Source organism: Manis pentadactyla, chromosome 13 (assembly GCF_030020395.1).
Source record: "Manis pentadactyla isolate mManPen7 chromosome 13, mManPen7.hap1, whole genome shotgun sequence".
NCBI lineage: Eukaryota > Metazoa > Chordata > Mammalia > Pholidota > Manidae > Manis > Manis pentadactyla.
In genome coordinates, this window is record NC_080031.1 from 14353837 (window position 1) to 14381395 (window position 27559).

The 27559-nt window shown below is 48.6% G+C and overlaps 1 protein-coding gene across 2 annotated transcripts in view; it reads right to left on the reverse strand.

Moving 5' to 3' along the window:
• The window catches only part of KCNJ1 (potassium inwardly rectifying channel subfamily J member 1), a 31625-nt gene extending 7131 nt beyond the window's left edge, over positions 1 to 24494 (reverse strand). The window contains exons 1-3 of one of the 2 annotated variants that reach the window (XR_008993280.1): positions 24317 to 24494; positions 12156 to 12308; positions 8207 to 10517 (exon numbers count right to left, since the gene is read on the reverse strand). The gene's annotated coding sequence lies outside the window, so the exon portion shown is untranslated. Of the gene's footprint in view, positions 1 to 8206; positions 10518 to 12155; positions 12309 to 24316 lie in introns of those variants that run through there. The other variant, XM_036930290.2, reaches the window with a different exon arrangement.
• Between the last annotated feature and the right edge of the window lie 3065 nt (positions 24495 to 27559).

Here is a 27559-nt window from a genome sequence, read left to right on the forward strand (position 1 = left end):
AATAAATTTGAAGCCAATATTGATCAACTGAGCCCACATTCTTGTCATACATTATAATGCCACAGATGGCTCCTCACACACCAAATTCTGAGTCTTTCTTCTCCTCCTAACTCTTCCCATCCAATCTTGCTTAAGTTCATTTCATTTTTTAAGATAAAGAATATTTATGTAGCATGAATCAGCACCCCATGATTTATCCCTTGGATAAGTTTGGGTTTACATGCTCCATTCCTAATAAAACATCACCCACCTGTCCTTGCCAAGAGCTGAAACAAAAGCAACCCGATTAGCATGCTTTCCCAGTATGGCCTGCACTTACTTACCAACATCCTAAACGTTCTGACCTGCAGCATCCATGGTGGGGGAAGCAAGGAATTGGTGTTGTGAGCTGGTCTCTGTATGCAGGCTGATTGCTTTTAGATTCAACTTAATTTATTTTAGGCTTTGGTCAGTGGACTGATGCTAATTTGTATTAGCTTGAAAACACTGAACTTGATAGTGGAGTTGGGTTTTAAACCAAAGCAATTGATTGTTCTCAAAGCAAGCCCCAAGCTGGGTATGTTTTTTTTTCTTCCCAAAACTTCACATGGTTTGAATATCATCATGCTAAGACATGACAAACCACCAGTGAAGGTCCCTGGGCAGCAACATGGATTCTGTGCCAGCCTTCAGCTCCTCTCCTTTGCCACACTCTGGAGCTCTCTTGCCGTTTCTCCCAGATCGCACCTTACAGCTTTTCTTCACAAGCTTATTAGTTATCATGAATCTCCCAGACTATTTTCTGAAACACATTGAGATACTGAGATTTCACAAGGATACAAGTGAATATATAAGCATAGATAAACACATATTTGTAAGATGAAAGTAAGATCAACCAGGAAGAAACAAGATACCATGTTAATCTCTCTATATAATAGTCACTGTTATGTAAGATAAGGAGATTTAAAAACAGCCTTTATTATTGGATTTATTTGATAAAATCTGGCATTTACTGAAGGAACTTTTCTACATGTACTAGGTTAGTCAATGTTGTTGATTTATTTACTCAAACAGTGAGAAGAATTATACCTAGAGAATATAAAACTACAGGGTAAATTCATCCTCTGACCAAACCCATCATTCACATGGCAGGCCCATTACACACAGCACCTGCCCTACTTTGCTTAGACAATGGCATTTAATCTAACCACAGGCAGAGCCAATATGTAGTTCTGGAACTATTGGGTAATTAGAGACTGGCCTTGGTGTCTGGTTTGTGTAACATGCACAGTTTTTAGGTTAGTTTCAATTGAAATCAGTAAATCCTAATAGCAAGCAAAGTGCTGTCCATTAGCTAATATTTACCAACATATTCTTACAAGCCTGGCAAAGCCACTGAATTTTACTATTGCCGTTTCTTTTTCTTCAGGGCTCCAGCATTCTTATTTTATAAACAGTCCATTCTCAGCAAATAGACTTCTTGTAAACTTTCCAAATACTAAGTGTGAGCATATTGTGTCGGATTTCAGTCAAACAGAACTCTGTTCCTGTTCTCAAGGAGCTCACAGTCAAATGAGGAAGTGAGCTCAGTAAATCAGCAGTCACCAAATGGTGGTGTTTGAACAATGCCCAAAGAAACATCTTCTCTGAAAAATCTCTATTAGATGGGTATCCACTCTGCAGAAACACTTCAACTGACAGAAAGCACATTACCTGCTTGTGCCCGTTCACTCATTTCTCTAGCATTACTCAACAATGTTGTGCTAATACTAGCATGAGTGCCAGGCACTGTGCTAGACATCAGGGAGCCATCATTTACCAAATGGACACAGTCCTTGCCATCGTGAGGAAGCTTCGGGTGGAGTAGGGGACTGGAAGAGGCAAAGGGCCTGATAAGCAATCAAATGCCATGTTGAGGGTGCCAGGACAGTAAACAATGGGGGTGCTCCAGGGAGCTCCTTACCTGAGGGACAGAGGAGTGCCTCAAGGGCAAGGGCTGAGGGTGGCTGAGCCACTCATTGTAGGAACTATAAATATTTGTTGAATGATAGTAAAGAAATTAATCAATGCAAGCATAAGAGCAATGAGTTTGCTGTTGTTTTTTGGCTCTCCCCTCTGGTAGAGATATTTTGGAAGGGGCCTTCCTGTGTGTGTACGAACCACACTGCACTGTAGCTGTGTGTATGACCCAGGCAGGAGCAGCAGAAGAAAGAGAGCTTGGAGGAGCTGCCAAAGGTGCTGGTTAATAGACACCAGCGCTCAGAGACACAGGGTAGGAAGGTGGGCCAGGGATAGTGCACTCTATGCTGGTGGGCCAGGTGAGGTCTCATTGTTGTAGACCTGCAGGAGAAATGGGCATAAAGAACACTGGTCTAGTTCTGCTTCAGGAACAGCTTATTGTAATTCTAAGTAAGTCTGAAGCCTCTTCAGTTTAACAGCCCTTCAAATTCCTGCAAAGAAATGCTCTCCTTCTGAATCTCCTTTTCTCTATAAAAATGCACGCTTCGTTTGCATGCAACACTCACACCAACTAAATCCCTCTTCATTTTAAGTGGGGTGCTACAGTTGGTGCTCATCCATGATATTGAAAGAAATCAGTAGAGGCTGTTCTCATGCGGGCATTCACCTGAGGACAGCCATGATGGATGTGGGCTCTCCTATAGCCCTTAATCCCCTGCCTCCCTCCTGCCAGCATCACAGCAGCCACATTATCAGAGAGAGGAGGGCCCAAAGTCATTGCATCTATGACCTCTTGGAATACCAAAGGCTATCCCATTCTTTCTAGAGATGAACAAACATTTGATACAGTCTGCCTTTTGGTCAAAACTCTCAGTGCCTTAGTTATTCTGAATGTTTCTGAGAGTTGAGATTTTATGTGACAGGTAGGATATTGAGTACTGAGGGCAGAAGTCAATAGTTTTCTATAGTTCCTTTGCAACTGTGCTGGAGAAGAAATTCAAGTTTCCACAAAAATTTACTGAACATTTCTGAGGATCTACCACAGCAAGGCATGGAGTGGGATTATGGGACATGGTCCCTGCCCTCTTAATTAATATGATTGAGCAAACACTATATACTGAACATTTACTGTGTCCCAGTAACAGTGTGTGCTCAGCTGGGCTAGGAAACAAAAAGGGAACAGTTCCTGCTCTCAAGCTGCTTCCAGATAAATAATTCAATAATTACAGTGCGGCATATTTGCTGCCTGAAAGGGTTGAGGACAGGATTTTAAAGCAGCCACCAAAGAGGAGACCCAACAGGCTGGGTGTCAAGCTTAGACTCTTCAAAACACCTTTGCTAAGGAGCTGAAACAGGTGCATCTAACTGCTACTGCAGAGGACTTCCTGTTTTCTATGAAAATGATCTCAGGCAACTGGAAGAGAGCCACCCAGCTGGATCTGCAAACACCCAGAGCCCCGAGAACATCGGTTTATCTAGTGCCCCGGACTACGTCTACCTCTTGCACATCCAGAACCTATTCTAGAGAGAAGGCGTTCTTTCCCTTTTGTTCGGTAATTCCAAGAAGCTTCCTCTGGGGACTTAAACATGATCAGGCATCTCACTTGGGGTTGGCACGGGCTCTTCTTAAACAGGACTTGGCAAGTCTGGTGGAAGCAGTTTTTGCTGGCTTCATGGGCATGTCCAAGGGCATCTGAACCTCAGGGCTCTTCCAGGCTGAATTGGGGAAGGCACTTCAGGAGCACCTCACCTTTCCATTGGGGTGAGTGTCCTCCCAGGCCCTGTCTACTGTGAAGTCACAGGTCACCTTGTGTCCAGGGTGAGAATGCAGCACAGGCCTTTCTAGGTGCCTGACTCCTTCCAGAGAAAAGAGTTTGGGAACAAGATCCAGGGAATCACAAGGTCTGAGGGTGTTGGTGCTCTCCTAGGGCACACCGTGTTCCGTGGGCAGGGCTGCAGAGGTGTGTCACACATGGGGTACCAAGGGCAGATGGGAGGCCGGGTCCGTGTTGCTCGTGGCACAGGTAACCACCAGAAGCAGCAGGGCAGAGTGGAAGGGGCCCCCGCTCGGGTAAGCAGCCACAGGGACTTGATCCCCGGCTCTGCCGCTTAATGGCCAGGTGACCTGAGCAAGCCACTTAGCCTTTCTGAGCCTCCGTTTCCCATGAAATGGCTGTAATAACATACCTTCAAAGGTAGTAGTATATTTTAAATGCAATTGCATATATAAGGTTCCCAGAACATAGCAAGTAGGCAATAAATGGTAGCGACCATTATTATTAGTTCACAAATTCAAAGTTGTGCAACAGTTTTACCAGGTGTCACTGACCCAGGCCATTTGGAGTCTGTTATGCAGAGTTAAATTTGCCGAACCGGAAATGACATCCAAATAAAGGAAAAGGCTCCTAAGAAAGAGTGACAGAGGTTCCGACAATACACCGCTGTCTGGGAGCTGCACTGGCTCAGGGCCTGGCTTCCCACACGCAAGAGCAGACAAACGTGCTTTAATAAGGGATTTGTCTACAGTCAGGGCAGAAGCCTTATCTTGGAGAAGTGAGAAGAGGACAGAGGCAGAGAAGAACCCTTGGCAAGGCTGGAGAGAGGAATGGTAGCCACAAGTGGTGTTCTTCTTCTCTTACCAGAGACATTAACTAGGATTGATCATATCTCTGAACATATGTACACAGACCCACTGAAAAAGAGAAAAGCAGCCCCTGACATCTGGAAGCTGGAGTGGGATAGGGGGCGTGCAGCTAGGTCTTGGTGACTAGAGGCTGTCCTGGTACTCACACACGTACATCTAGGCCTTGGTGTTCTCCGTCAGACATCGACATCAGACAAGGCCCCTCTGTAATCACATCTGAACACAGACAAGAACAGGAACCCTACCATAAAAAAATGGTAAAAAATGACCAAACATCCCCTATCTTGTCTATTACGAGCGATCAGTGCTTCCTAACCAATGACAACTTCAGGCGCACAGCAGTCTTCTCTCCTTCTAAATCATAAGATCTATTAACATAATCATAGAATTACTTCTCTTTCCTGACAACATGTAACCCAGAACAAAGTATTGCATCCTTAAACGTTCCCCAAATCACGTGAAACAAGACCAAAATCTATTTGTTTTCTAACATACCGTGAGGCTCCCCACAGCTTATGGTGTGTGTTCTCCCTAGCACAGAAAGCCACCTTGTGCAGCTACAGGGCTCTTCTTGTGCTCTTCGACTGGAAGACATTGACACCACAAGAGGGGAGAAGAAGAGGTGTAACTAAGAGGTCATAAAGCCATTTTACAAGCCAATTGGTGGGAAGCAATTCCATCCCACTGCTTTCAGAAGTCACACCCACATATGCATGCTTCGTACCTGTGCTTGCTTTTGTATCAGGATGTGAAGAATCAAGGGAATAACAAAATTTAACTAACTTGTTTACCAGAGCTATTGGTCACCATAAGAAAATTATATTCTTACCACAAAGACCTATATTTCTTCATGGCACCAGACTTGGGTCCCAGCAGGAAGCATCAGGAGGTGTGATGTTGCCACCAACACAGCCAGCCTGGGACCTAGAGAACCTGGACCCAAGCACCGTGTCTGCAGGGTTCTACACATCTTTGGTGGCAGCGTGCATGTGCTATGGAGTCAGAAACCTATGCTGTTTCTGAAGCTGAGAGTTTATTCTATGTGTATTTCCATATTGTTCTTCATAATTATTTCTTATGGTATTCAGGAAATGCTAGCATGTCTCAGCTCTGCAAAGAAGAACCAAAAAGGTCATCTCACCTCTACCTGGTTTAAAGTTTTCAAAATAGAGCAACACACTCCTGGATGCTGTGAGGAGCAAGGGCAGCAGAGTGAAAGAGCCCTAGAGGAAAGAGAAATTCACAGCCACACAGTTGCATCAACTCAGTTTTCTACCAGAGATTTTCCGAGAATCCTCTTCTAAATTCCACTGAATTCTGCACTCAACCATGGGAAGGCCTTGCTTTGCTTCGGGTGAGTGGACTGAGCCAGACTTAGCAGGGTGACCCAAGGTCAAAGCGAAGACGCCCAGTGAAGACTTCAGCGCAGGGCTTCAGGGCAGCTCACAGAGCCAGGGGACAGGGGGCCGTCTGTGTGAACAGCGCCCTCTAGAGCACAATGCCGCTGGGTGCAGATGGGGGCCCACTGGAACAGTGAAATTCTGGAACCCCAGAAGCCTACAGTGTTGGCCCAGGCACAAGTGTAAAATCTCTTACATATATTATCATACTTCATTCTCATAATAATCCGAGGAGGTGGGACTGAGATTCAGAGAAGTCAAGCAGTTTGCCCAAGATCAGAAAGCAGGAAGTCAAAAGAGCAAAGATTAGAAGAAGAAACCAGTTTGCCTGACTGAGATACCCTTGCTTTTGAGCCCCATGGCATACTCAGAATAGTTACTAGGCAACGTAGAGGGAGAGCAAGCATTTATTCAGCACCTACTTACTAGGGACCAGGAATGGTGAATGTCCACGCATTTCCTTGCTCGACGCAGACATCACGTAAGAGGGTAAAAGTTAGCAAGAGAACAAGCCTTTTTGAAGAAACTGAACCTGAAAGGATGGGGAGGGTTTGGGTTGGTGAGCAGAGGACAGGTTTCTGGGGACAAGGAAGAGCATGAGCAACAGCACCCAAAAAGGAGAGAAGCGTGGTGTGCGGGTGGGTGGGGACCCATGGACAGATACAGGATCAGCTAGGTTGGATCTGAGAGTACATTTTGGAGAAGGCCACAGGCCCCACATCACAAGAAGGGCCTCATGATGCCAGGCAGAGTTCAGCAGCGATCATGATGCCCAAGGAATTAAGAGGCAACTGTACAAGCGGCTGAAAACATAGTGTCCAGCATCCTGCTTTCTTTGGAAGCTTCCACAGCCTGTCCTGGGTTGAGCTAATTTTAGATGATGGCCTGGACGTTGGGGGATGACATCTTCTGTTTGGAGACATTTACAGACACCTGCAGAGTACAGTTACTGCTCTTGTACAGACAGAAGTTTGCTGTGATGCTGAGGGTCTGTGGGGGGCGATGGGGACCATCCTCCCCAGTGAACGGTGAGCTGAGCCTGGCATCCCTGCTGCTCGAGTAGAGGGCAGAGCATCCTGGCCTTGGAGTCGGGTAGTTCAGCAACATTTATTGAGTGCTGAGGTCATGCCTTGGCAACACACCAGGGGCTTTCAGAGGCAAAAAGACACACATTTGAGGCCCAGCCTCAACTGTGAAAATGGGCAAGTTGCTTAACCTCTCCTAGCCTGCCTTCTGTGCTGTTTTCCCTGCTGGGAACACCTGGACCTCCCCTCTCCCCATCCAGGCTGACTACTTGGTCTCAGCTTAAATGTCATTTCTCAGAAAGAAACTTCAATGTCAGTTTCTGAAAGGGATAGGAGTTCCTGACCACCTCCCTTCCCATTTACAACAGGTCCCCCCCCCACCACTGTACAATATTCTATTATACTCTTTACCGTTTGTGTAGTATTTACAGTAATTTTAACATACACATTGGCTTTTGTGCTGGTCTAGGGACAGGACCCCACCCATCTCCGCCACTGCTATATTCTCAGTGCCCACACACCCCCATACCAGGCATAAAATAGGTGCTCAATAAATATTTGTCAAGGAAATAAATAAGTACAGCAAGGTGTGAAGGACACAAAGTGCTTGACTCTCAGAAGGGGACATGGAGGGAGCAGTGGGGTCAAACGCCACCATCATGGTGGGACTCAGCCCCCACAGCACCGAGATGGGGCAGATGATTGGCCTGGGGCCTCTGGCTCCTGGGAACCAAAGCTTTGTCTGGCTGTCTTGTAGCCTGAGTTGTCTTCTGGGGAAGTCAATGCGAGCATCCAGCCACTTGCCTCTGTCTGAAGAGGTGCAGAAGATGACTTTCAAAGCTTCACGTATGAGCAAAACTTATGGCCAAACAAGAGCTGATGGGGTTGGGATCCCAGCTGTTGCACTTGGAACTTGCCAAGTTGCCTTGTCAAGACTCCAGGCTGGGGTGAGAGTGCAGAAGGGAAGGTCCCTAATACAACACAGAAAACATGGTTATCGTCTGGAGAGAGGGGACAGGCCCCTAGAGGATCCTGGGGGTATTTCAAACCAGTCTTTCCCAGGGACACATGGGACCCCTCTCCAGAGGAACTAGTAGAAGGTCTGCTCTCAGACCTCTTCCATGCATTCAGGCCAGACCTCCTGAGGGACACTACCCTACCTGTTGAATCCTAGTTTCTGATGAACTTACGGCTGAAAATTAAATAAACACAATGGTCCCAAGGCATTTCTATTCTCATGGCTTTTGTATTCTCATCACTATTGAAAAGAACTCCATCACAATGAAAATATCATTGAACATGTCTAGATATAATCTTACACTGAAACCAATACACAACGGCCTCCAAAGATGGTGTGTGAACAGAAATTGCTTGCCTATAGTGAGTCATATTACATATGCATTAAGATATCAGATATTTAAAGAACACTTTGCTGAATTATTTTATAAAGTAAAGAAGAATTTTTGCAGTTAAAATAATCATCCTTTCACTTGTTTATCTTATGAAAGTCTACGTGTTGGGGGAGAGTTTGTTTTTCTGAAAACTGGACACATCTGTAATGAAACGATTCTTCAGTCTCATCTATTGAGCTGCCCACCCCAAACGGCACTGGAGTTTAATAAAAGAATCTCAATGTTTACAAAAAGTGGTATTTATTATGTGTACAGAGATCCTGTTATTAGTCTGACCCATCTAGTTCTCTGTGGCTGGGTTGGTATTACATCAACTCAGAATTTCCAGCCCCAAAACGAATGAATTCCATGTGGACTGGAGACCCTGAACATACTTTCCTGAGTGTCTGCAACAAGAATGTACCCTTTGTTTTTAAGAAAACATACAGAATTCCAAACCTTGACAATTTACAAAATGGGAACATTTAGCTCATGCCTCGACACAGGCACTTGGGGCCCAGTATTCATGACGCTGCGCCCTCATGTAAAGGGCGTTGTGTTGGCATCCCAGCTCTGACAGACTTGCCAAGTAGAACGCACAGAGCACCAGGTTCCTGAGCTTGGAGGAGGACCCTGGACGCCCTCTAGTCCCACATTCTAGCTAATGTTTGAAGTTTCACTTCACTCCTCCATCAAGAGGCCAACCCAACAAGATTTAAGAGATGGTTTGGCATCTGGAGTCAGTCATTCACAAACTCTGACATGGGGCACTACATAACCGTCTCTCAGTGTGTCAATTTCCTCATCTGCAAAATGGGGACATTCATAGCTATTTTAAAGATGCACAGAAAGAGCTTAGACAAAACTTGATCATGGAAAGTGATCAAGTTATTTAATGTCTTTAGTAATACTGCCTCCAGCTCTGATTTCTCTTTCAAGTTACAGCCATGCATGGAATGAAAGATCCGATTGAGTCATTGTCTGTGAGCTTCTCTGTACCAGTGTCCAGGATGCGACAGCATCACGCTTCCCAGAAAGGATGAGTGGGGCCAGGCTCTAGGATAAACCACGGTGCAGTCCATCAGCTAGAGAGCCGGCGTTCATGTGAAGCTACTGCTCTGCCCTGGGGAGCAACTGCGGGTCAATGATTACCAGCTCTGGCCAGGGCTCTGCAGAGCCATCAGAGTTACATTAATGGGGCGTCACGTCACTCACCCTCCCATGTCTAAGTGCTTTCTGGGAAAGCCCTGGAGGCAGAGGGAAGCAGAGCCAGCAGCCTCGGTGAGCCTGCTGTTCCACGCCATCGAGTCGCCCTTGGGTCCGTGCTGAGTTCCGCTCTCTAGAGCTCTTGTCACTGGCCAGAGCCCACCCAGGAAGCCCCTCAGAATGGAGACCTTGCTGCAGAGACTGCCCACCTGGCTCCCCACAGGCTGATGAGCCACTCCAGCAATTGTCTTGAGCTGCTCTTGACCAGTGCTTACGTCTACCACTGAGGAGGGGGAGCAGAATGGGGGTGGCCTGCTCCCCGACCTCCGAGCCATGCCAGGGCAGGGCAAACGTGAGGCTGTCCCCACCACCTACCTCCCGAGAGAAGGCCAGCGGGGCCTACAGCAGACCTGCTGACGCACTTGCCCTCATTCCTCTCGTAGTTTCTTTTTACTCAGTGGGGTGTATAATGGCCTGGAAGAGGTGAAGTAAAATTCCACTTTATTTCCTCTTATTTGCCCTTCTATCATAATCAAACCAAATCAAGAGAAGCTGTTCCATCTCAAAAAGTCACATAACCTCTCTGAGCTGCAGTTCTGGTAATAAATTAGTGATTATAGTGCCCATTTGTTGCTATGGAAATGAAGTGGAAAACACATGTCCATACAAACTGCACACAGATGTTCTTGGCAGTGTTATTCATACAGTCAGAAATGGAAACAACCCAAGCATCCACCAGCTGATGAACAACAAATGAAATGTGGTAGCTCCATCTGGTGGAATATTACTCAGCCCTGAAAAGGGAATGAGGCTCTGATGTAGGCTACAACATGAAGAACCCCAAAAACATTGTGCTAAGTGAATGGAGTCAGATGTTGTATGATTCCACTTATACAAAGTGGAACAGGCAAATCTATGGAGAAAGAGAGAACAGAGTTGTTTCTGAGGTGACGAAATGTTCTAATATTGATTGTGGTGACAGTTGTACAACTTTGTGAATATATGAAAGAATCATTATACTCTTTAAATGGGTTGGTTGTGTGGCACAGGAATATATTATATTATGTATCATATTATATTTTATACCTCGATAGAGGTGGTACAGAAAAATACACAAGGGTCTGCTGCACAGTTGGGACTCACCAAACTCCTCCTCTCATCCTCATCCCACTTTGTTGTTGCTTTACCCTTATTTCCTCCTTTTCTCCTCCTACTTCTTCGCCCAGCTCCAGCCAAAAGCACACCCCCAGGCCTTTACTGGGCCCTTGGCTGAACCTGACACCTCCTTCCTATAGCAAGTGACCCCTGGAGGCACCGCCATCAGAATTATTTTCTCGGTCACGTGAGGCTAGAGGTGCAGAAAGTTGTTATCTTCTTACTCTCTCCCCTAAGCGGAAGCTCTACCAGCACGTGGAGAGACACCTTTTCTCCCACATCTGCCCAGGGTAGAGCAGACAAGGCAGAGTGTGGGTGCCTCCCACCCATCCACCTTGACCTGGGCTCATACAACTGAGAATCACACCCACTGTGACCCTGGCCTGGCACCTCCAAGGTGAAGCTCCAGCTCAGCTCTGCCCGTGTCTCCTCGCACGTTCCAGGGCTGGAGACTGAGCTAAATCATGTGATCAGGAGCAGGTCTGCAGTTCCCTATGGCATGGCAGGCCCCAGATTCACAGGCTGTCTGATGGGGTGCCCCTGAGTTGGCCTTGGACTCGTCCCCCTGCACCCTGTCCCAGCCTCCCCACGACCCAGCCTCCACACAGCCCGGCCTCCCCATGGCCCAGCTCCCCTTCAGTCCCCCATCCTCACCCCGCCCTACTTGCTGGGCCATCCTTAGGCTCCCACAGGAGCTCAGTGTCATTCTCTCCCTCTGTCTCTTTCGCTCAGGACATTTTTAATTTTTCCTTTTTCTAGCATTTTTGTTTCTTGCCCACAGCCCTCATTCCAGGCCTGGAGTCAGTGATATTCATTATCCAGTTCTTATTTAAAACAGCCTCTGCTGAGCCTCAGCACCACCTCACAGGTAAGCCAGAGCCCCGTGGGACCACTCAAAACTGTCCTTACTCCTCACCCTCGCCCCCCATCCATTCCTTCCCTTTGCCCCCCACACACCATGGCAGAAGGGGACAGGATCCTGGCCAGCCTGGCATGGGGTCTTTGCTCCTTCCTCAGGTGGCAGCGTGGGGAGACCTGGATGGAAGCTCTCCAGGGAATGACAGAAAACCACCCACTGGGCATCCCCAGGGGCTGGTGCCTTTGCCAAGGCAGGGCTGGATTTCCTCGTGTGCTTCCTGAACAAGGGCCACTGTCAAGAGCACAAAAGAAGGTGCTGAGCCACCCCCCTCTATTTTCAGTTGCCTCCCTTAAATAAAAAGTCCTTACCTGGATCAATATAAATCACAACGACCTGTCTGCACAGGCACCATCAGGACCGAACCTGGCTCTTAATAACTATCTTAAATAAACAGTGTTTGGGGAACAATAAACTAAAGCCTAGCCCCTGTCCTCTTATGTGCACTAATTCCTATTGAAAGAAATGAGGCCGGTCTACCTGGAGAGAGCCCACAGGCGCCCCAGAGTCTCTGGCCCTGAACCCCGTGGTGTGGAGTCAGACGTGGGCCCGAGGTCCCCTGCTGCCTGGTGCATGACTGAGCTGGCTGCCTCTGTTGCTGCAGAGCTAATTTCCCAACAAAATCGATTAAGCCTGGAAAATGAAAAGGGAAAGAAAGGTCACTGAGAAGAGCTAAGGAGCAATAAAGACCTTGGAGTTTATTGTGAGTTATTTATGTTTGCTTTTTACCTTTTCTCTCTCTCTTGTTTTTTTGGAGATGTTTGTCTTGCTGCTCTGCCCAGCCCTAAACTGTCTGCCCTCTAGCCAAAGCCACTGTATCCTGGGCCACTTACTTGTCCATCCACACTCCCACCGGACTCCCAATACCGGTACTCATTTCCAGGGATGGGTCTCTCCCCAGGTCGTTTGAGTCCTGGCATGGCCCGGCTTGCTCAGGTTCCCCTGCCCTGCACTGGGCCAGATGGAGAAGAAAGGATCGAAGGAAGACCACTAGGTCTTGAGCAGAGATTGACAACTGGGTTCCACACTGGCCAAAATGCTGGTTGCCTGGCACCTGAAGGGTGAGGTCCGAGCTGTGAGCAGCACCAAGACTGAGAACATCACTGCAAAGGACCACACTGTGGGGTTGGCAGAGCAGACACAGGGACCAACAGGTGTCCCAGAGGTAGGGAAGGCAAGGCTGTAAAGAGCCATGCACCGTGCTGTAAACTCCACTCCTTCCCTTGTCAGCAGGATAAATCACTTCTCTGAACCCGAGTGTCCTCCGTGACCAGGGAGACAAGAGGACCTTTCCTACAACTTGGAGACAGAAATCAGTGGAGGAACACCCAGCGGAGGATCTGGCACGTGGAAACCTCAAGAATGTCAGGTTCCTTTGCTTAGCAGGGCTGAGAAGCCCTGAAGAAGACGCAGCAGAAGGTTGAGTTGCCATCTGGGGAATTGTGAATCCCGGGTCTGATCTGAGCAGGCAGCTGGCTCGAGAACAAGCCTGGAAGTGCCCTAGACAAGCTGCACAGAAACGCGGGGAAGGGCATGTCGTCCTGCCAAGGGGAGATGCCAGGCCTTGGAAAGCATTCTGCCTCCCTTTCCCCTGTCCTCCCTGGCGCAAGAAGGCTCTCCCACCAGGACCCCCAGGAGAGGGAGGCAGGGGACTCTGTGCTGCTTTAAAGGGCCTGGGAGGAGGGCGTTTGCATGTATGAAGCCCAGAGGGAGAAGACATCATTTATCTGGCTGCTAGGGAAGAATTACCAAACGGAAACAAACGCTGACAATCAGAAAGAAAAGGATTGCCCATTAATCGATGAGATTAGATTATTATTACCATGAAGATCCAATGGAGCCAGACCAATTGAATTTCCTGTGAGGTTGACATGACCAGCCTCCCAGATCCAGGAGCAGCTGGAGCACAAGGCTTGGTGACTGCCGACTGGCACGATCCTTTCTCTAAGAGCTCCTAGCACGGGGTAGGGCCCATCACCCCGGGGATAGGGTGAGGGGTGCATCTCCCCCGGGGAATCTGGGGGCAGCACACCTGGATACAGCCATTCCAGGTCAAAATTCCTACTCCAAAAAGATTTTGCTGGCATCCTCTTCTTTTCCTTCTTAGCACCTAATACAACTTATTTTATATCTATTGTATTTAATCTGGGTCTTCCTCATCTCAGGTTGTAAATGGCACAACCACCCACTAGTTCAAGCAAAACCCGGATTCAGTCTTGATTGTTTACCTTCTCTCATCCCACATCCATCAGCAAGTCTTGGCTGCTCTTTCTACAAAATACATTCGGAACCTCCCTGTCCTCTTGCTCCATCTCCATTGCTACCAACCTTTGTCCCAACCACTGTAGTTCCTTGCCTGGGCTACAGAAATCACCTGCTCATTGATGTCCCTGTTGTCACTCTCTCGTCCCCATGATACATTCCTCACCGCACAGCGAGGCATGAATCGTGTAAATCAGATCATGTCCTGCCTTGCTGAAGCCTCTCCCCCTATGAGCTCCAGGCCCTGTACGACCTGGGCTCTGCCACACTCCCCAGACCCACTCATATCACTGCAGTGTCACCAGCTCTGCTGCTCAGACCTGCCCTGCGGCTGCCCGGGTCCCTCGTTCTCACTGTCCGGCTCTGGGTCATCCTATGGCTCCTTCAGCCACTCGGGCCTCGACTCCATCACCAGCATCTAAGGCCTCTCAGCATCCCGCCTGCGGCGGCAGTCAATGCCCAGTCAACTCTGCACTCCCGTCTACTTTAGTTCTTTCTCATCTCTTTCCACCGCCAGGTATCACCTTGTTTAGCTGCCTACTAATCAAGAGCTAGTCTGATCTCCTCTGCTAGAACTTATACTCTGGGAAAGCAGCCTGTCATGTTTTCCTTTGAATCTTTAGCATCTAGATCCATAATAGAAGCTCTACAAATATTTCTTGAATGATTAAAAGTCAGTGTCCTCCCCTGGATGAAAGAGACAGAGCGTGTGGACTTGAGCTAATAACCAAATAAACACCCAGTGATAGTATGAAAACTACATGGGTGAATCCTTCAAGGCCAAGGCTGATGAGTGGTGAGAAGACAGGGCTCGAATCTGTAGGCCCTTTGCCCTTCACCTTCAACACTTCAGCTTAGATTCTCAACAATGCATAGCAGCACATAAATCTTGTGTATTTTGAACTCGATATTGTACTTGGCCATGTATAGAGGAAATGTGTGTGAATCTGGGAATTTGTTCACATGATCAGAAAATTACCCGTGTTTGGCACTTGTTTACTTGGTCAAGGGTTTAAAAATGCAAAAGCAGCTGGACCATGTGCAATATCTCAGAAAAACTGAAGAAAATGTGGGTGAAATCGAGAGGGCAAGCGGCGTGCAGGACTGAGGGAGGCGGACAGAGAACACAGGCAAGAGGGAGCGGCTGGCAATGGGGAGACGAGCGTCCGCGCCTGCGCAGAGAGGCGTCCAGAGGAACCCTTTCAGGAGGCCTGCATTACAGTGGGGAGCCCAGAAATGGAAGATACGGGAGAAGGGCAGTTAAGCAAGTCAACTCCCACGCCAGCATGTTGTACTGATGACTGACCACTGCTGGCATGGCACGGGGCTCTCCGGCTACACGTAGTGTTTGTTCAATGAGTGAATTGATGCGTGAACGAAAATGGGAAGCGACTTTATCTTTTTGTGTTATTTGAAGAGGAGAGGAGGCAAAATGTATATAAGTACCTGGCCACTAATGAAAGTGCCATGACATTTTCTGGAAGCCAGTTTAGTGTGAGCGTGGTTTTCCCTCTAACCCAGATCAACAGTAACTAACACTGATGGATCTCACTCTGTTCCAGGCACTCTCTGTGCATAAACTCAATAGTTTAGCTGCTCTACCACATAAACAACAGCGTTATTTTCCCTCATGTGTAGAGAAGAAAACCAGAGATCAGAGAGGCCGAGTTATTGATCCAAGTTCACAGTTAGAAAGTTAGAATTCAGCCTTTTAGAGTTTCAGCTGGCATGATATGCGTCCACCTTGGGTTTAATTCTTGGAAGAAACTCATTAAAATGCATCCTTTCCAAAGTGACTTTCTTTGCAGCAGATGGAAGGCTGGTGGAGTATTCTCTCTAAGATCCCCATACCAGCCGGCAGATAGCTACTCATAAGTGGCTGTAGGCACACGTTACAGGACTGAGGCTCAAAGCTTGAAATTACTGCAGGGGAGGAAGAGCAGACACTTGCTGAATATCTACCACCTGCCAGAAACCGTGGTGGGGGCTTTACGGAAATTATTTCTTTTGATCCTCATAGGAACTCCATGAAGTGGGTAAGATTATGGCTACTTTATAAGGGCGGGAACTGAGGCTTAGCAAGGTTAAATCGCTCACATGAGCCAGAGCTGGGATGGGAACCCAAGCCCTACCAGAATCTTCTTTCACAAGTCCCTGAAGGTTTGGCCGCCAGCATGGGTGAGTTCTGACATTTAGAGCAGGGCAGGAGAGGCAGGAGGGCCAAGGGGAAGGACAGGCACCCCTGCTTTCTTCCCTCCCTGGCTTGCTCTTTCTTTGCTTGTACCTCTGTTGCCCTTTGTCAATGAATGTTTATCAAGAGTCTTTCACGTGCTGGGCTCTGCTAGGATCCGGGATATGGCATATTAAGGGAGGTGGGGAGAGCTTGATGGACATCAAAAAGGAACCAAAGAAACACAGTAATTACAGAATATGATAAGAGCTAAGGAAGCCTCAATATAGTTACTGAGTGACCTTGACTCAGGGGTGACCTTGACAAGCACCAGTGATAAGAAGGGCACTGGCTGCCAAGGATGATGGGGCAGCAATGCCAAGATGCTCACCTAGGCTGGGGACAAGCTCGGGCTCTGCCTCCTCCCAAGCCTGCCCCAGCCGCGTGCAGCCACCGGGGCTGGCCCCCTGCCCAGGGCACTGCTCTGGGAGTCTTAGAATTTCAGGCAAATTTAGGAAACCTGGAGAGCTCTGGAAGGAGGCCTGCCTCTGCCCTAGCATGGGTACAAAGCAGGAGTTTTCCCTTCTGTCAGAACAATGATAATAATATCTACCTCCCAGGGCCATTATACAGATTAAATGATGCTGTGTTTGGGAGAATTCAAGTGGATGAGTAATTAACTATATAAAAGTGAACTGGAATTATAGCGAAAGGGAGTTAGTTAGACATGAAGACCTTTTTTTTTTTTGACTGAAAGTGTAATATGATTCTATAGCACTCTTCCAGAGAAGAATCTTACCTCTGTTCCCAATTTAAAATAGAAGCAATAACTATCTGGCTCAGATAAGGGCCTGACACTGCATAGCCTTCACAGTGAATGAATAAATATGGAAGTGAGTAAAGTTTTAAATGCAGACGTGACTTGCAGAAGAGATGACTTAAGGAACTCAGAAAGTCTCTTTGCTATTACTATGTCTGGGATTCCAGAAGATTCTCTGAGAAGACAAGTGAAGCTGCCACTGACTGGAATATGGAAAATTTGCTCACTGCCACTGCCAGGATGAGTCCGTGTGGTCCCATCAGCTTGGCCTGGAGCCATAACAGCCTGGAGATTCTACTGCAGGGCCAGGGCCTGGCTGGCTGCAAGGAGAGCAGAAAAAAGCAGACTTGGGAGCTGCTCAGAAAAGTGAGAGGTACGGTGGCACTGCAACCCAGATGCGATACAGAGAAATAAGCATGGAGCCCAGGTGACCCAGCTTCCCTGACTGGCTCAGGTGACTGGTTCCTCTTCAGCCCCTCCCCCGAGCTGTGATTTCCCCATCCGAGACATGAGGCCACACTGCTGCCTAGCACACCTTGAAAAGCAAAAACACGCTGTGCACAATGTCTGGGATTACTTTACTTAACTTCAGGGCAGGGAGCATCCACAGGGCAGAGACCAAACGGCCGTCTCTCTGTCGGGTGCATTGCCCTCTCTGTCCTCATCCCCGGGGAGCCAGCAGGCCTCGGCATGGCTCAGCATGTGGTCTCTGGTCACCAAAGCAATAGGCACAGTGTTTACTGTATCTGCATTAGTAAATTAGCTTGCCTGTGGTCTGGCTGTTAGAGTCCCTGGGGTCCCTCACCCACATGGCCAGGCAGGCAGACAGGAAGTGGTGTCCGGCCAGTTGCCGCCCAGGCGCCTTCCCATAGGAAAACCACCAGGCCAGCGGGGGCATCGAGAGAGACCTGCTTCCTGTGGCTACACTCACTGGCACTGAGGGTGGCTAAGCAGGGACCCGGCTAGGGGTAGACTTGGTCAGGATGGCACCGTGTAGAGCAGGAGGTTTGCTGCAGTGAGTGAGGAAGCAAAGGCTTCGAGCAGCAGGGCAAAGGGGGCAAGACGCAGAGGACAAGGGAAAAGCCTTGACCTTCTGGCTGCCTGGGGTCTATGGCCCCTCTGGGGTCTCAGGCAGAAAGGAAACTGCAAAGTTTGTGTACAGGGCAGACCCAGGCAGCCTGAGGAAGGCTTAAACAGGGGTGGTCGCCAGGAGAGGCTGTCCCTGGTCTATGCTTGAACCCTTAGAAACATGCACCTGCTCCTTGGAGCCAAGAGAGGGAAGCATCCTTGGGGACTCACCTCTGAGGTGCAGGAACATAAGACCTAGGGTGAGGGATGCTCATGATGTGCCCTCTTCCGGGACCCTGGGATGGGACAAGACTCCCAGGTGCACCAAGTCACGCTCTGCCTGCAGGCTGGCGGCACTAACACAAGTCACAGAGACACAGATGCAGGTCCCAGGCCTGCCTACGGAATATGGCTGCCCGTGTATTTCCATTTCCCTCTGAAAGGATTTCCTGCCTCTCAGCGCCTCTACGGACCAGGCTTCTTCCCGATGTCTAGCCCAGATCCTTACACTGAGACTGGAATCTATGGTCATCTTGTCTTCAGTGGGTATGAGAAAACCAGCCCCTTCATCTGTTAGAAAGCAATCTCAGCCCACAACCCCTGCCCAGCCTTCTCAAATGACTACCTAGTTCCCAGCTTCACTTCACTGCCACTACCCTCAACGGGAATCTGCCCCTTCATGCCCATTCCCCCTGCTCCAGGTGCCAGCCTGGGCTGGCCCACCTCCGTCCCCTCTCCATGCCCTTCCTGCGCTTCCACAGGACACCTGATAACGTTTCTTTGTAGAAATCCAAAACTGCAAACACTACCCTAGACTGTAAACACACAGCCAAAAGAATAAATGAATTAATAAAAAGGTGAATAAAATTCAAATCATATACACATCTTTCTCCACTTCTCAGCTAGCCTCCTTTCCCAGGGGGCTTCATCCTGCTCATGATTTACCAGTGATGAGCATCTGCATTGGCCAGGGGAGAAACACTTGATTTCTCACAATGGATTTGGGCAAGGCAAACGACCAGGAAAAGCCCCAGATTCTAAAGGGATTCTCAGGCCTGGTTCCAATAAGCTCCCTTGGTTAGGCTGCCTCAGAACTTGCCATCTCCTCTCCATCGAAGAGGATGAAGCAGAAATCAAGGCTTCTCTCCTCAGCCGCTCCGTCCCCCTCGAGCCACGCTAGAAGCAGACTTGGTGGGAGAGCCCATCAGTTAGAACGTGCCTGTCATTTCTGCCTATCAGCCCAGTGAGACCACAGGGTGGGGACTGTGTCTTCATACTTTGGAAGAGCCCAGCATGGCGTGGGCCCCCCCAGAGGTCTTCTGATCTTCTGACCACTCCCGTGACTTATCTCTGAATCCAGTTTGAGCCTTCTGTGTTTCACGTCTAATTCATCAGCAGTCCCACCCCCAAATGGCATCCAAAACCCCGATCCCCGAAATGGCTGAATGCAACTTCCAGCACACCACTGGCATTACTCTTATTTCTCCAAACATATCATCATCAGACGTGGTCCAAGGGGCCAAATTTCAGGGAGTCTTTTCCTGCAAGACGCTAACAGTTATACATAGTTTCTGAGTTCTGTCAGCTCCTCAAGGACAAATGGCAGATCTGGATAAAGCCAGAAAGCTCCCAAGAATTTAATCAAGGGCAGTGAACCATGAGTCTTCCCCTGAGGGTAGTCACCTGAGAGAGCTTTGGTTGTTCTAATTGCATAGACAGTATTAACCTGTTGCTTCCAAGTGTGGTGTGTCGCATAGTTAAATATGCTCCCTGGGGATATGGAGGTCCATTGATACATGCTGGTAAATACAGTTTCTGAATCTGAGCCAAGAAACACTGGATATTGTGCAATAGGAAAAGAGGGAGGGCCATGGACATTGCAAAAGTCTAAATAAATGGAAATTCCTGGCTTGTATTTCACAGCTTATTCGAAAAGAATCTTCTAGAAACATTAAGTGGGTGATATGTATCTAACTAGAATGCAAAGTTTACAAGGCTTGATACCTTCACAACATAGCTCGGGGCAGATATGTGCACACTGAGACAGACTGTTGCACACAGGGAGACTGATTTAGGAAAATAACAACAGATTTCTCTCAATGAGGCAATTCCTGATCTGAAGTGAGGTTGGGTGAATTCAGATTGACATTTTCCTGGGGACTTTGAGCATCACTGCGTCCCACCAGGCCACAGTTTGTTCTTTCGTGTGCACTGAGTAAGCTGGACTTGAGGAACACTCAGAATGACTGTTTAAAATTAGTTTCATTGATCTGCTTTCTAATTTTATGATATTGGGTTGAGTTTTATATTGGCAGCTCAAGCCCTTAATAAGAGTTTTTAAGAAGCAACTGCTCAGGGTAGAACATCTTTGGATTCTCAAGTCTTGACGTTGCCATTCTCTGCATTATTGTTGTTTTTCTTTTCTGCCCTTCTTCAAACAGAACCAGGGAGTTGCATGTGTAAAGGCTTTGCTCACCTGTTGGCTCACATATTCTCACAAGGCAATGGCAAGGCTGGTGACACCCTTTCTTTGAACATCTTTCATAACAAACGTAGCAAGGACAGCTTAGGACCATCCCCTCTGGAGCAGAGAATGGACTCCCATGAGCCCTTTGACCTTAGGGTTATTTTTTCTTTATTATTGACTTTTCTAGGGGTCTACCTCTGTATGTCTTCACACTAATTTTTTTCCTTCATCCTTTTTCCTTTTGTCAAGATATTTGTTTGGTTGGTTTTATTGTGTGTTTTTCCATTTTCTGCACCCTCCCTGCTTATTCATAAAGACTTTGAACCACACAATCAAGCCAGCACTTTTTGCCGCCTAGAGAAGAGCTGGTATTACTCCTGACTCTTACATATTCCAGGAGACAGAGCGGAGTGGGAAGGTCGGGGTCCTTTCCTCTTTACTCTGGGCTTTAGCCTGAATCACCACCATCCTGTACTTTCTTTTGTCAACTTCCAAAATTGGAATGACCTTCTTGGCCTTGAGACGAAGGTAGATGGTCCCTTTTGGCTATCAAGCTGACCATCACCTCCACCTCTGAAAACGCCAGCTGATATGGGGGAAAGAGGGTATTAAGCAGAAGTCTTTAGAACTAATTACTGTATTCAACTATCCTCAGTTAAGGATTAGACAACCCTTGATTTCTGTGCCAGTAAATTCATTCAGTAGGGACTTGAACTAGCAACACAGTGCATATCCCTGTATCTTCTTACATCTTAGTGACTTATAAGCTTGAGTCACTCTGAGTCCCTGTGATTACCCCAGAAGATACTTCAGCTCCAGGGAGAAAAGTTCTAGGGTTGCCATAAAGCAGCTAGCCTGAAGTAGATCGGGGCTTAAACCCACAAAATGCTGCTTCATCCAGATATTCGGAACTGTGAGACCTCACTTGGTATTTCAAGGACTGTTACCTCACCTGCCAAGTGGAGAGAAGGATGGGTATGTGGTAGGCAGCAGAATCAGGCAGACACAGGCCTGCCTCCCAGCTCCGCACGTAGAGCCTGTGTGATCTGGCTCAGGGTACTCAGCCCAGAGCTGCTCCAGCAGTGTGCCTAAAGGGATGTCAGGTGTCCCAAGACTCCGATGCCTTCGGCCCTCCAGGCCAGGGAGAGTGCGTCACCAGCCCCCGGCAGCCTCTCCACGTGCCCCGCTCACCTCACCGATATCATCGTGCTCTGGGTGGCCCTGGTGGGAAAAACTCAGGAGATCCTGACTTAAGTTCCCTCCTCTCATCTCTGTCATCTTTACCTCCCTGCAGGATGGGACTGAAAATAGTGCCTCCTCATAGGAATAACCCACAGGAAAGACAATTCAGTATCTGGTTCAGTTTAATAGGGAGCACATCGGGGCAATTAATGGTAGCTACCACGAGAGTTACAAGGGCACCTCACTTCCAGCACTTCTGTCATCATTTCTGACAGTGTCTCAACTTAAACATCCACCGTAAGGAGTGACACATTTCCTGCCCTTCCGGTAAGGGCGACAGTGGGGTCCCACGGACATCCAGGGCAATGCATCCTCTAAGCGTAGGTGCTTAGGAGGAGAGAGATGCAGGCTCAGTCTGCCGAAAGCTCTCCTTCTCCCCAGACACATACGCGTTTCAGTGGCACGGAAGAGCAAATGACTGCAGGTCTTATTTCTGAGGAGGCGGAGGAGGCACCAGAAAAGCCAGCCCCTTGCCCCATACAGTCCCTGACTCCCCATAACCTGGGGCCATTAACTCCTCTCTCTGTGCTCAAGAGGCCACTGTGGGTGTGTGAGGGTAAATGTAAAGGAAATGCTCTTTTCCATTCAAAGTCTGGTCATCATGTGGACTTTGGGGAAATTCCCAGAATGAGACCAGCCAGCTTCCAAGGTCTATTTCAGATCTGTGTTTCCTAGCAGCCAGTCTTCCACTAGATCTTACGTGTCCTGCCTCTTAGTCATCTCCTAACTGGCTTCCCTGGCATTGGTCTTACCCCACCCAATTCCAGCTTGCACTTTGCAGACAGAGCAACCTTTCTGAAATGTAAACATGATCTCACACAGTTTCTTACTATTTTTAAGGTACTGCCCAAGCTCCCCGGGGTCATTCATGAGGCCCTTCATCCAAGTGCTGTCCTCTTAGCTTCTCTTCTCTGATCTTTCTCCATTCCTCCCCACACCACCCACCTCAAGCCACGCCAGGGTTGTATTCCCTGTACATGCTGCGCTCTCTCATGCGTCTGTAGTTTTGTAAATGCCATATCCTTGTGCTGGAGTGTCCTTTCTCATGTCCCACCAAGCCACATCCTGCCTACCGAAGGAGCTTAGGATCATGCTTCCATGAGGTCTTCTGAAGGCAAAGTAGGATGTCCTTCCTATGCATGCGATGATTCTATTGCAACCACATTGCTGTGTAACAGTCCCTGTTCATCACAGTATTTATCCTACTGGAGTGCAATAGCCTGTTTCCATGTACATTGTGTACATAACCCTCCTAAACTGTAAATACCATGAGAACAGGAGCTAGTCAGCAATTTCCCAGGGCCTAGCATACTTCCCAGAACATAGTGGGTGCACATTATAAGCTTCTTAAAAGGCCAATGAGGAAAAACACTGTATAATAATAATATTAATGAGGAAAGTAATGAAGAGAAGAAAGACAATAGTCATCATTAGCATCTTAAACTGCACAACCAAGAGGGGTAAAATGTCAGTCAAACTCAGGCTCCAACTGCTGACATATAAGCAATCCCAACAAAAACTCTAGAGAGAAGGATTCAGGAAGCATTCTGTCCTTGGGAGTCACGGGGCAGGGAAAAGCATGTGAGTCCAAGCTGATCCTTGGAAAGTCACTGAGCTGTGAAGAGGTCCAAGGGAGATTTGTAACCTAGCACAGAAAAATGAATTGCTGAGAAAAGGAAGGGGACATGCATGAGAAATTCTGAGTCTCAGCTCTGCCGAGCCCAGAATGCTTGGCAATTATAGCATCCAGTATGTTAAAAAAAAAATCAGAGTACACTAAAAGCCCCCAATAGCAGCAAAGCTCCAAGAACGATTCAGAAGAAATCCACTTGACTGTCCTTGTTTGCAAGCTCAGCCCTGTACCTAAGCTTGCTTACACAGAAGAAAATCCTTCTTCATGCCTTAAGTATCAAAACAATCTTTTTCCCCCGATAGCCCATACCTTCCCAAATATTCCCACCTGACTTAGGGAAGTACACGTTTACAAAATTATTAGTATAGAGTAAGAAGAGGCAAGCCGAGCCCATAACTAAAGGGAATTCACCAGCAGGGCTGGGTAAGTCCTTGTCTGAAATGGCACATTACCACAGTCCCCATGTTTTGCCCTATTTTGTATGCCCAACTAAAGAGAACACACATTTTTCCTAACCCTTGCCAAATGCAAAAGACACTTTTTTTGAGTGACTCTGCAAAGAATCTACATGACTTGATGTTTGGAGAAGGGGGCTCCATGCCTGCTCATTCATAGGCCCCTGGAGAGGTCCTGCTAGAACAGGTCTGCAGCAGCTAGTGAGATGCCATCAGACAGAAGCCTTCAACACATCTCTACCACCAAGACGACAGTGCAACCAGGCATGATGCAACCCAAGAAGTTAACTGCCCTCCAGTTCTGGGCCTTGCGGTGACCAAGGGAAGGATGGATGAGATCCACAGCTCATAATCCACAAGTGGCCAGAAGATCAAGAGCATCGAGGGAGTGAATTAAAATCACTCTCTTAAACCCAGGAGTGGTGGACAGCCTGTCAGTTTGAGGTGGGGAAAAGGGGGCAAACTTACCACCAGAATTGACTCCTTTTGTCTACAGAGGCAATGTGGCATTTCTTCCCCCTTACCTCGTGGATTGCCAGAGTGAATGTAGAGGCAAAAACTCAATTTCTTGGTCCCCAAGGAAGCAATGAGATCCTTGAGGTGAGCAAGTCCTTGCACCTTTGGTCCAAGAGTTTGGATGTCCTGTGTGAGGGTGCCTGAGTCCCTGTTGGTTTTTATGAGTCTGTGGGTCAGCTTAGACTGGCTGCCAACTCATCTGTATGCAAAAGTTCTCAAAGAACATAGTTTACTTTAGAACCGGATCTAACAAGAGTAGGCGTGGCAGTTAAATGAGCTAGATACACCAAAGGTGTTGAGCTTCCAGGGATAATTAGCAAAGGTTTATTTATGGAGCCAGGGCTTGGAAGCAGAAGGCCAGTTTGCTCATGCTGACAGTGTCCCAGTCAAATGTATGTGGTTGAGCATGTGTGCCCACAGGCTAGACGCTCCCAGGTGAGGATGCTGGGGAACCCCAAGGGGCCCCTCCAAAGTTTCTCCTGCTCGGTGACTCACTAAGTGTCCATAGAAGTTCAGGCTGACCTAACCTTCCCTCAAGCCATTCATCTGCTTCCCTGGCCCCAGCACAATGTAGAGCTTTGTAGCAGAGACTGTGCAGCAGAGCAGTGTGGGAGCCAGGCTGCCCACTGATGTAGCACCAGGAGGCGAATTCCTAGCTTCTTGCCCTGGGAGGTCTGTGGTGAGGAGAGAGACAATGCATGCAATGCACTTGGCATTGAGTATACGCTTATGAAGGTCAACGTACTCCAAGAATCAGCTCTCTTTCCTCCTCCCTCCACCACCCCTGGCTTATGCTGAGGGGAAGGAGGTCTGATCCGACACCCTCCTGAGTTACTGTCTTCCCGGTGTTCCTTCCTGTCATGGTGTCTTCCTTGGACCTCATTCCACTTTGCTGCTGGTCACCACCAGGAGCATCAGAAAATGGTCCCCTTAATAAGCTGTCTCTATGTTTTCACAGAGTAGCAGGGGATTATGGCTAGGCCACCCTTTCCTCTTCGTCCCCTTCTTCTCCACTCAACACCCCACAAGATGGCTTGAGGCATCAGACTTGACTGGCGTCTCAGTGGTTAAAGAACACGATAAAGTGCAGACAGCACCACTGTTCGGAGCCGTGTGCTGGTGACCCGACACCACTCAGTGCATGGGAGAATTAACACATGATTTCCATAGAGGATAACATGGACGCGAAAGCATCATTACAATGGAAAAGGAAATTTTGTTTTAAATACAAGTATGGCCACTTGTTATAGTAAAGGAAGAAGAATATGGAAGGTGTAAGTAAAATAGCATAGAATAGCCCTTCCTGTTGGAAGGCTGACTGCAGGAGACCTACCCTAGAAGGAACAGCAGAGCCATGGGGAGGGAAGAGCAGGGGGAGATTCAACAGCTGGGGCTGCGTGCGACTCCCCTTCACAAGGTCTCCTTGCAGTCACGCTATTTCCCACCCTGGTTCCTTCACCCCTCAGTTCACTCTTTTCTCCAAAAGTATCCCCTTTCCCAATTTCCCACTATGTGTTCCTCTAACCCATCCAGGTAGCCCAACCCCAGCCCTTGGGATAAGCCCCAGCCCCAGATCCCCCCAGAATCCATCTCCCCAAGCCTGGGTGTGGGGCTCTGAGAATGCACAGGGAGGGCGGTGTCCCAGGCTCCAGCTGTTGGTCCCAACGTGCCCGAGTACAGCACGATACTGGGTGGGCACTGCTGGGAGAGGGGCTCCCCGGACAGCAGCTTCACCTGGAGAACCTCCGCAGGGCTGCGTGGAACCTTCCTGAAACTTTAGGGGGCTAGGATGCTTCCCCGCTCCCTCCCCCGCTCCTCCACCCAGGGCCAGCCTTGGATCATGGGTGCTGACTCTCCCGGCTCGCTCCCTAGTTGCTCTCACCTGAGGGTTTCCCAAATCAAAGCCTTGCCCTGTTAGTCCACCTTGGTGTCTGCTCCTTGGAGGCCCTGCACTTGCACCTAGGCAGTCACAACGGGCAGGGAGTCACCAGGGGCTTTGGCAGGGGAGACACTGGGGTCTCACAGGACAGTCCAGGAAGAGGCCTTTGTGATCCAGCTTCCAGAGCTGGGGTTCAAGCAGGCCGATGTTCTGCATCTGGGTGTGAGTTGTGGGTATGCCTTTTATTTCCCCAATTATCCACCAGCCACATGGAAACATAAACAACATACAAACACACACCTCTCAAAGGTAAACATTCTCAGTGACGGTACAGAACAAACCCCAAATAAGGAAAATAAAGGTTCTCTTCAGTGCCTCCTTCATCTTCTGGACAGGTACCTCCCTTAGCATGGAGCCAGAATGCCTCCTTATTATGCAAACCAGGACGTTCTCTCACCTCCCCCCTTCCCACCCCGGCCCTTCAACACAGCCCCCTGGGACCTGCCAGGAAAGAGAAAGAGGCGTTGCTAAGCAACAGGAGGGCCGGGCTGATGTGTTCTTCCAGGTGCACCACTTGTGGGTATAATGAGCAAGCGAGGATGTCTGTCCTGGTGGAAAGCTGCAACCCACATAAAGCCCCTCAGTCGGCCCTGCCCACAGTCCTCAGAGAGAAATTCGGCCCGGGCCCACCTTCTGCTGTCTGTCTCCTATCTCTGCTGTCACAGAGTGAGAGCGTCCCTGTCTCTGTGCCTGTCCTCTGTGCTGGCTCCCTAAACCACTCGGAGCCCCCCCACCTCTGCACCTGAGCTGGATGAGCAGAGTCCATGGAGCGGTTTTCTGTTTCTCTTAAGAAATTTGAAACATTTCAGAGATATTCTTCCCTTCGTGATGAATATGCCAACAGGAGCGATTTGGAGACACAGTTGACCTTTCGAGGTGCCCGTCTGATTGCATTCACATGACACAGGGCAGCGCAGGACAGGTCTTGAGAGACAAGGGGCTTGAACAGGTGCTGGAGCAGATGGCAGGGAAGGGCTGCAGGACTTTGCAAAGGGGAACCAAGTTCTGGGTGCCAGGAGCGGGGACGTGATGGGTGACTGAGGCGAGGGCAGCAGTCACAGCAGTGTGTACAAGACAGGCGCTTCCTGGTCTGACAGGAGCGGGACTAACCTGGGCCAGCGCCCCACTTGCGCCAAGTGCTTTGCTCTCACATCATTCATTTCATCCTCACGGCCTTCAGGACAGGCATTACTTTAATCGATGTCCCAAGAGAGAGGTAAAGACACTTGTCTCTGGGTACATATTTATTTCATATGTGACCAAGCTGGGGTCACATGCAGGCCTACCTGTGAGGCGGGGGCTCCTCCCACCC